We start from the raw sequence: 8,565 nt of genomic DNA, 5'->3' as shown, positions 1-8,565 counted from the left end.
TCAAACAGCAAGCATGGAAGCAGAAAGGTTTCTATCTATCACTTCATTCTTATTTCCTGGTATTTTGCATTTCTGTTTCTAGCCTTTGCCCATGCTCCCCACGTCTGGAGTGTTTGATCTTCTCTCCGTCTGTCCAAGGGATGATCTCCATAAAGACCTAAATGAAAACCCACTTGCCCCTCGGCAACTCCAAACCCCAACAACCTCTGCAAACTCTTACAGTTTTTCCAATCTCCACTTCATACTTTAGCAAATACAGTCCTATACTGCTTGCTACTATTTCTCCTTAGTTAATTTTATAATCCAGGCTAGCTTGCAAGCTTCCTGAGAGTAGGAAACAAGTCTTCTGTAACTTCTGCTTCCTCACAGTACTTACCATAGGAGAGAGCGCATTGTTACTTGCCCTTAATAAATAGTTGACAATTTGATTTCTTGTAGGATAGACTGTTACCCAAAGGGCTTCATGTGAGTCTAAAAAAGCTGAGAAATACAGAATGTATTTATTCACCACTTTAAAGTAAAAAATGAAGACAGTTATCAAAATATATAGAAAACAAGGACACAAGGGTACAAACAATTAAGTGGTAAATGTTTAATTAGGTCATTAGTTTAAAACAGTAAAGATTAGAATCATGAAAAAAAATCCATTAAGTAAACATTCAGAGACAAACATTAATGTAAGAAAATTCATACCCTCTTTGCCTTACTCCAAAGAATGAATCCCAGCATTACTTCTTTAGCATTCCCCTCAATTTCAAGAGAGGATAAAAAGAAAAGTAGTTGAGGCAGCTGCTGGAGAGAGAGGTAGGCATGAAAATAAAGACCAGGGTTCCAGTTCTACTCAGATATTAATCAGCAAAAAGATTTGGGAAAATTATTTAAACTCTTTAAATTGCAGATTTCATATCTGTAAAATCAGAGTGAAAAAACCTAGCACATTGGGTTGTCAGGAGGATTAAGTGAATTCTTAGATAGTTGACTCTCAGTAAACGAAGTAAATGTAAACATGTTATTATTAATAACAGGCTTTGAAGTGTTTACTGCTAAGTACTTAAAAGAAAAAGTATCATGTATTCCTACTTGAAAATGTTTCCTCTTAGAAATTACATATCGCTAGGCAAGCTTTCAGAACTGGATCCTGTAAGAGGAGATCACTACACCAGAGACTTATCCAGCATGCTGGTAGTGCTGAGAGAGGCCGGGTGTGCCCGGCAGACACTCAACTTTCCACATGCCCTTTCTCTCCATTTTGCATGTAACCCTTCTCCTTCTTTTGGCTATATTTTCAAGCATTCTTTTTTTTTAACATTTTTTATTGATTTATAATCATTTTACAATGTTGTGTCAAATTCCAGTGTTCAGCACAATTTTTCAGTCATTCATGGATATTTTCAAGCATTCTTGATCTCTTCCTTTCTAAATTCTATGTTCTCCCTTTCTTCTTTTTCTATATTTTCATGAGTTCCCTTTCATCCATTCTTTTGCCTACACATATGGCTCCTGAGAACACAGAAATTTCAAAAAAGAAAATAAAAGAAGTATGGATTCTCTTTCATGTGTGTAATAAGTTGAACCACATAAAATTGTCATTCTGTAGGTAAAATTTATACACACAAAATATATAGTATGTTTGTAATAGTATGTCTATCTACACGTATTACAAATATCTTCTAAGGCTTTCATGGCTTTGAGTTTGTAAAAAGTGAAGGTAACTTCAGTTTGGTAACCTTGAAAAGTCATGTTCAAAGTGTGTTCAAATTTCAGTTGGTTTGGAATAACCTTAAAACTTGCTTGCATTTGGCCAAGGTGTGACTACAATTTGTAAGTCAAATGCTTCTTCAACAAATGAGCTATAAAACATGAGTGAATGTGTGTGGGTATGCAGTTAGGGTTGCTTAGTTACAAGCAATAGAAGTCCACTCTGGCGAACATAAGCATAAAAAGTAATTTAATAAAAGATAAAAGATAACACACGGAATTTTTTAAAATCTGAACAATCAGGTCTTGGGAAAAATAGAAGATGGCAAAGCATGAGCTCTCAAGAGCAAGAATCCTTAGGAAGCTCCCAATGAATGACAAATCTCCATTTTTTTAAATAATAGAATTTATTTTTAGGGAAGTTTTAAGTTTATGGCAAAATTACATGGAAGTTACAGAGATTTCCTATATACCCCGTCCCTTCATATGCATAGCCTCCCCCATTATCAATGTCCCCCACCAAAGTGGTGTATTTGTTATAATTGATGAACCTACAATGATGTGCATCCACCATTATAGTATCATACAGAATAGTTTCACTGCCCTAAAGATCCTCTGTGCCCCACCTATTCATCCCTCCCTCCCCATAACCCCTGGCAACCACTGATTTCTTTTTACTGTCTCCACAATTTTGCCTTTTTCAGAAAGTCATATAGTTGGTTTCTATAGTATCTGTCCTAAAATTTATCTGGAAAAAAATGGGAATAATATTCTTATGACTGTGTATGATTACATAAGTTAATACATGTTGAGTGCCTAGAACATGGCTTAGGACATCATAATGCTCAACAAAAGTTAGCTGGATGTTATTCTCCCAACTCTCCTGGCTGCCACACAGCTGTTATTAATTCTCCCATTACAGTCACCCTTCACCCTTTCATCTTGTATTTATACAAGTCTCTCTGGAATATTATCTTGGCTTTCCCCCAAACTATATTTCTTTGCCTCGCCTCACAGAAAGCCACACAGAACACTCTTTTTGGATTGACCTACTTTTTCCCACCCATGTATTGCCCCCATAATCAGTCTCTTAGTCTGATCTCGACTTCAAATATGTGAGCAAACCAATAAAGAATTTGGCCTGAGGTTGTCAAGAAATCACCCTCATGTGGTGAAGAAAAGAAAGGCACAGAAATTAGAAGGGCATCAACTTGGTAGTGACACTACCATTCAAGGTAGCTAGAATATAGTTAACTTGGGATAAAATCCTATATTCTGGAAATTTGACTCATCTATGCTAAAAATTGTTTTTCTAGTGTTCTTCTCTGCTTAAACCTCACATAAAGGTTTCAAATACTAACAATGCAGCTTGGATAGCAAGAGCTCAGTTTGATTCCAGGGAAGGAGTCAGGCCGCGGGATCACAAAGAAATGGCAAGTCATTGGAGGAGGGGGAAGGAGGTAGATTAGCCAGTAAAAGTTGTAGTGGATTTTGTTAAGATGTAAAAATTAACATTCAAAGAAACTAAAGAGCACTCAGAGTACACAGGTAAAGGGTAAGGTTTATTTCAGTAAATGCAGTTAACTTGCTAGTGATCAAAAATAAGGAGGTAACAATCACATGCATATAGACATAGTTAGGTTCTACTATGCACTGTGGTTGTCTACCCACTAGCAACTTCTCTACCTTTTCACTATTAACAGCACCCAATTCATTCAAACATAAGTCAGCCATCTTCTTCTCAAAAGACTGAGTTTCTATTCAACCCCAAGAAGGTAAGTTTGTTCGATCCAAGTCAATTGTGCTAATTCTACTGCTCTTGCAAATGATTACTTTAGGAATGGACATGTGTTACAAAAGTGGCCAATAAGAAGTAAGGGGAAACTCCTGAAGATGAATGGATGGGTAAATTTGATCTCTCTTTAAAAAGGCTAGGAGAAAATAAAAAATAAGGAAAAGGAAGTATCAAGCATTTATTCTCCCTTTCTTGTATTTTGAGTAACCAAATAGTTACGAGAAAAAATTCTTCTTTATTCAAGAATTCCAACTAGTAAATTCAACCTTTAAGAGAAAAAATGAATCTAGGCAACAAGCATCAATAGATGACAAAATATTATGCAAAAGTTGATGTGGAACTTTATAAAGAATGGGTCTTATTGACAACTTCTGAATCCACAGATGAATCATAATACCACTAAAAATAGGACAACCAGATATTACCTATCTTCTGATGTGAATTTGTAGGAAGTACATAGTATCACTTATGAAATGTTCTTGCAAAATAAAACAAAAGTGAATCTGAACCTAAGTCTTTAAATATCATAAATATGAGGAAGAGGATCAAGTTTACTGCATCACAAGGAAGCAATCAGTCAAATTCAGAATGTGGATAGTCTACAGGATAAATGATCCAGTTTCTTCAATGAAATAAGACTACTATAGATTAAAAGAGACTTACAGAAATATAACAGCCAAATGCAGTGTGTAGGTCTTATTCAGATTCTTTTCCTCCTTTAGCTAGTCAGGGAAAATTGAACATAGATTAGTGCGTAAATGATTTGAAGGAATTATTATTACTTTTATATGTGATAAAGCTATATGATTACATTAAAAGTCCGTATTTGCTAAATGCATGCTGAACTATTTATGGGTAAAATATATGATGTTAGTTTTAATATTTTCAAGTAAAAAAAAAGTGGAGGAAAGGAATATGTGAAACAGGTTGGCAAAATGTTGTTGATAATTGTTAAAGCTGGGTGAAGGGTATATGCTTGAAATTCTTCAAAAGTGAAAGATTTTAGAGACAAATGAAAAATATGACATAGAAGGATGTACCCTCTTCCTGTTTCCAGCTTCTGAACAGCACTACGACCCCTGACGGGGCATCTCCTCTTGCAGCAGAGCAGAGGGAAAGAAATTCAGTCACTGATGACATTATCGAGCTACTGGATTAACCAGCCCTGACACAATCGTGATTTTACTACGTCAGGTAGTAGATGCTTTATTATTTCAGCTACTTTTAAGATGGGTTTTCTATTACTTGCAGCCATAATTATCCTAATTGACACAATGTTATACAAAAGTATTTTATTGCTTTTTTTCAATTATACATTTTTAGTTAAACATGCTTATTGAAACAAATCATTACAGACTCACTGAAAAAAAAACAAACAAGCAAGCAATAGAGAAGAATATAGGGCACAAAGTTTTAGTCCCCTTCATGCCCCCCATCTCCTCCTACTCCTTATCAGATGCATCCACTATTACCACATTTTTATTTAACTGGAATATCTGTACATGTGTTTGCTGGATGATACTGTTTGTGAATATTCCTTTGTGAATCTGTGTGCCTATATATCAATGTGTATCCTCATGTGGGACCTAATCCTTTAGGGATAAAGAACTTGTCTTTTCATTCAGCTGTGATTATCTCCCTAAGTAGCTAATGAAGCACTGAAAATTCACCAGGCTCTCAGTAAACATTTGTTTGTAGGTGACATTGATGTCAAGCAGAATGGCTGGACTGTCAAGAATCTTTTCCAAACCACACACAAACTGAACTCCAAATCTGCAAGTGCAATACTGTACCTTCTCCACCCTTGCAGAAAAATAACAATAGATCACAACCAAAGATACCAGCAGGTGTGCAACATGCAAATGGCAAGCGTGGAAACTGAAGTGACTGACATTCTGAAGACATTTTCCAGCAAGATAAATTGTCAAAGCTGAGAACATTTGAACAGCAGGGCACAGCAAAGAGGCATTACATCTTCACATTTCAAGTCATTTGGCCGTGCACAGCAGAGTTACTTATAAAACTTAGTAAAGAGAAATCTACATTAACTGTTGAGCCATCCATAGGACTGCATTTGGTAAGGAGAGAGGGCATATGTGCCCATCTGTTCCGGATCTAGCTACCTTCCCAACCTTCCCTCTCTTGTCATTTTTAGAATGTAAACATTTTGAATGTAGGGAGGAACTGGGTTCTGTGGTATGTTCTGAACAGTTTCCAGCACTTTGAGCACTTAGAACATTTTTAAGGAATAACAACATTTTGCATTGGACTGGAGGGAGTAGAACTTCCCCTTCATTTGCTAAAATGAGAATATCTTTTATTCACCAAAAGCTGTTCTTTGGCTGACCAATTTAGTAAAAGAATAAGAACTCTTCCTCTCATGCTTAGAAGAGACCTGTTCTTAAACAATGAAATCGTAATTCAAGAAGATATGTAGCATCAGAGAGCCAGTTTGTAAAAGCAGTACTTCTCTGAACAACAAAGTCAGTTTCAGAATGTAGAAGCTCAAATGGACCCAGACAGGGGTTCTGCTTCGGGAGGCCCAGTCTCTAGAGCAGATACAGAAGAAAAGTGTGCAAAATTAGGCCAGGCATTTATAAAAGGGGCAGGAAACTTTTTGATTTCACATGCCTACACTGCAAAAGAGAGAAAGGACTAGTGTCAATCTTGTAGAATCTTTAAGAAATAATAATAACCTGTTTCTTGAAAAGAATATAAAAATTTTTAAAATCCTACTTGGAATTTATCTTACAAATATCATTGTTCAAGTGTGAAATGAGTGTGAAATTAAAGTGAGTCATTGTGCACTGTAATAGTGAAAGATTAGAAACAATATAAGCACCCATCAATAGGAGATCAGTTGACTCAATTATAGCACATCAATATGGCAGAATACTATGTAGCTGTAAAAAAAGAATGAAAAAGTGCTCTCTATAGTTATGGGAAAATCTGTATGATCCACTGCTAAGTTTAAAAAATGCAGAATAGCATATATAATGTAATGTCTGTTTTATGGTATGTAATTTAAATATTTATATTTGTAGGAAACATATGCATAAACAAAACTCTGTGAGGGTATATTTAAAAATTCACAGTAAGCTACCTGAGGAAAGCAAAAACTGAGCATGTGTGAGAAAATAATTGAAGGACTGCTTTTCATTGCATAGTTTACAAAGTTTCTCATTTTGAATCACATGACTACTAAAAACATTTTAAATTAAGTTCCTTTCAAATCTTTATAAGAACTTAAAATTAATTAAACAAGACAAATTTCTTCTTTAGGGTGATTTTTTTAATGCATTCTTCCAAATATTACAAAAGGAGGCCATGCTGCCTGCCCTGCCTGCCTCAAAAAATAAAAAATAAATAAAAAATTGGAGCAGGTAAGAAGGATGTAAGTATAAAACACACTATTTTTCCCTAGACAGCTGTTAGCCTGAATATATAAATATTTGAAATGGTGAGTTGCTAATGTAAAATGAAAGATGTAACCTCAGGGGTAGAACTGAATACACAAGGGAATGACTACAATTTAGAGAAAGAAGATTATGTATAGTCAGACTAATGCTAAAACCTCAATTTTGTCCACAGAGACTGTAAACAAGAAGTCTAGGTGAGTGACAAAGATTATAAGATCTTCAACAATGAATGCTAGTTTATATGCTCCACTCCATTTACAGTAACAGTTATATTTATGGAATATATAGATGGCCTCACCCAAAGGCCCTATTACCATAGAAAATAAAAGTGTGGATAAAGGGCAACTCTGTCCATTGCCCCTGGTGAAAATAAATTGTTGAGGATACAATCTAGTCAAAGAATAAAAGCCTAAAGGCCTCTGTTAAAAGTTTTAACTTAATTCCTAAAACCTTTTGTTGTATCTTTATTTTCTGTTATTTCTCAATTGTTTTGAAAATAAGCACCTATAGTAGCGGGGGAAATTAATTCTGTATTAGGTTCCTGCCAAGGCAATATGGGTCCTTCTCCCTCAGTAACTACACAAAACAAGACAAAACAAAAAATTCAAGTACTGTTGTTGCCTTCATTTTACTCTCTTTTCTTATTAAAAAAATGTTTTAAGACAGTGGCCACTGCTTTTTAATATTGATTAAATGAGAAATAAGCCAATATTACACTAAAAAATGCAGTGGACATAAATGATAAACCAGCTAACATTATTATATTTACTATTTAATCTATAGATATTAATTATAAATATAAATCAATATAATGTAGGCATAATTTTCTCTGATAGTGATAAATAATTCCACATTATAATTCACATTAAAATATTTCATTAGAAAATGAAGTCACTTTTAAAAATCAGGGAAAATACATTTGGGAAGATTGGAGCCTCTCCAAATAACACACAAAAGCATAAACATGAGTTAATCTGAGTGTCATTTCAACTCAGTGTTTGTGAAATATCAAATGTATAAAAAAAAAACTACAGTGAAAAACAAAGGAAAAACATTTCTCAACAAATTTTTATGATAAGATATTTTATTTCTATACATGACTTTTAGGTTTGTTTTAAATCAGTGATCTTCTCTAAAATCCAAACCACAGTATATTATAAATGACAGTATTTCACTTGCCTAACATCATTAAAATATATATTCTTGTCTATCAGTAGTTGCAGCTTAAAAAAATTATAAAAGACCCTATTTAAAAATTTGGATATGCCATATTGTGACCAAAAATCCATCAATACAAATACAAAAGTAAACGTGCAGACACTCATCTTGACAGTTTGTCTATATATCACTAAGTCTCCGAAAGCAGAAGTAAAAATTCTTAAGGCCTGGAAAGCTCTTGTAGGCTTTCAGTAGTAGAGGGGACTTCTACAACAATCCTCGACAGATAACCATTCACGCTGGATAGCTCTCAGAGATGGGGAATTAGCAGCAAGCAATTCCTTATTGAATGGTTCTAATTCTTATTGGAAAGGTTTTCCTTATTCCAACAACTAGCCCCCATACCTTATAGCAATTATTCCAAAGCAAACAACAAAAAAAGTCTCTTTCCTCAACATGGCAGCCTTTCAAATATTCAAACACTGCTGCCATGTA

At 34.6% G+C, this 8,565-nt stretch overlaps 1 long non-coding RNA gene across 1 annotated transcript in view; it reads right to left on the bottom strand.

The window, feature by feature from the left end:
* Positions 1-1,112: 1,112 nt before the first annotated feature.
* Positions 1,113-8,565, bottom strand: part of LOC140695633 (uncharacterized) — a 66,472-nt gene continuing 59,019 nt past the window's right edge. The window contains exon 3 of the long non-coding RNA XR_012071332.1: positions 1,113-1,500. This is a non-coding gene — a long non-coding RNA (uncharacterized lncRNA). The remainder of the gene's footprint in view (positions 1,501-8,565) is intronic.

The sequence above is a fragment of the Vicugna pacos genome, chromosome 3 (assembly GCF_048564905.1).
Source record: "Vicugna pacos chromosome 3, VicPac4, whole genome shotgun sequence".
NCBI lineage: Eukaryota > Metazoa > Chordata > Mammalia > Artiodactyla > Camelidae > Vicugna > Vicugna pacos.
The sequence above is the reverse complement of the archived record's forward strand: the minus strand, read 5'-3'. Positions and strand labels throughout refer to the sequence as shown.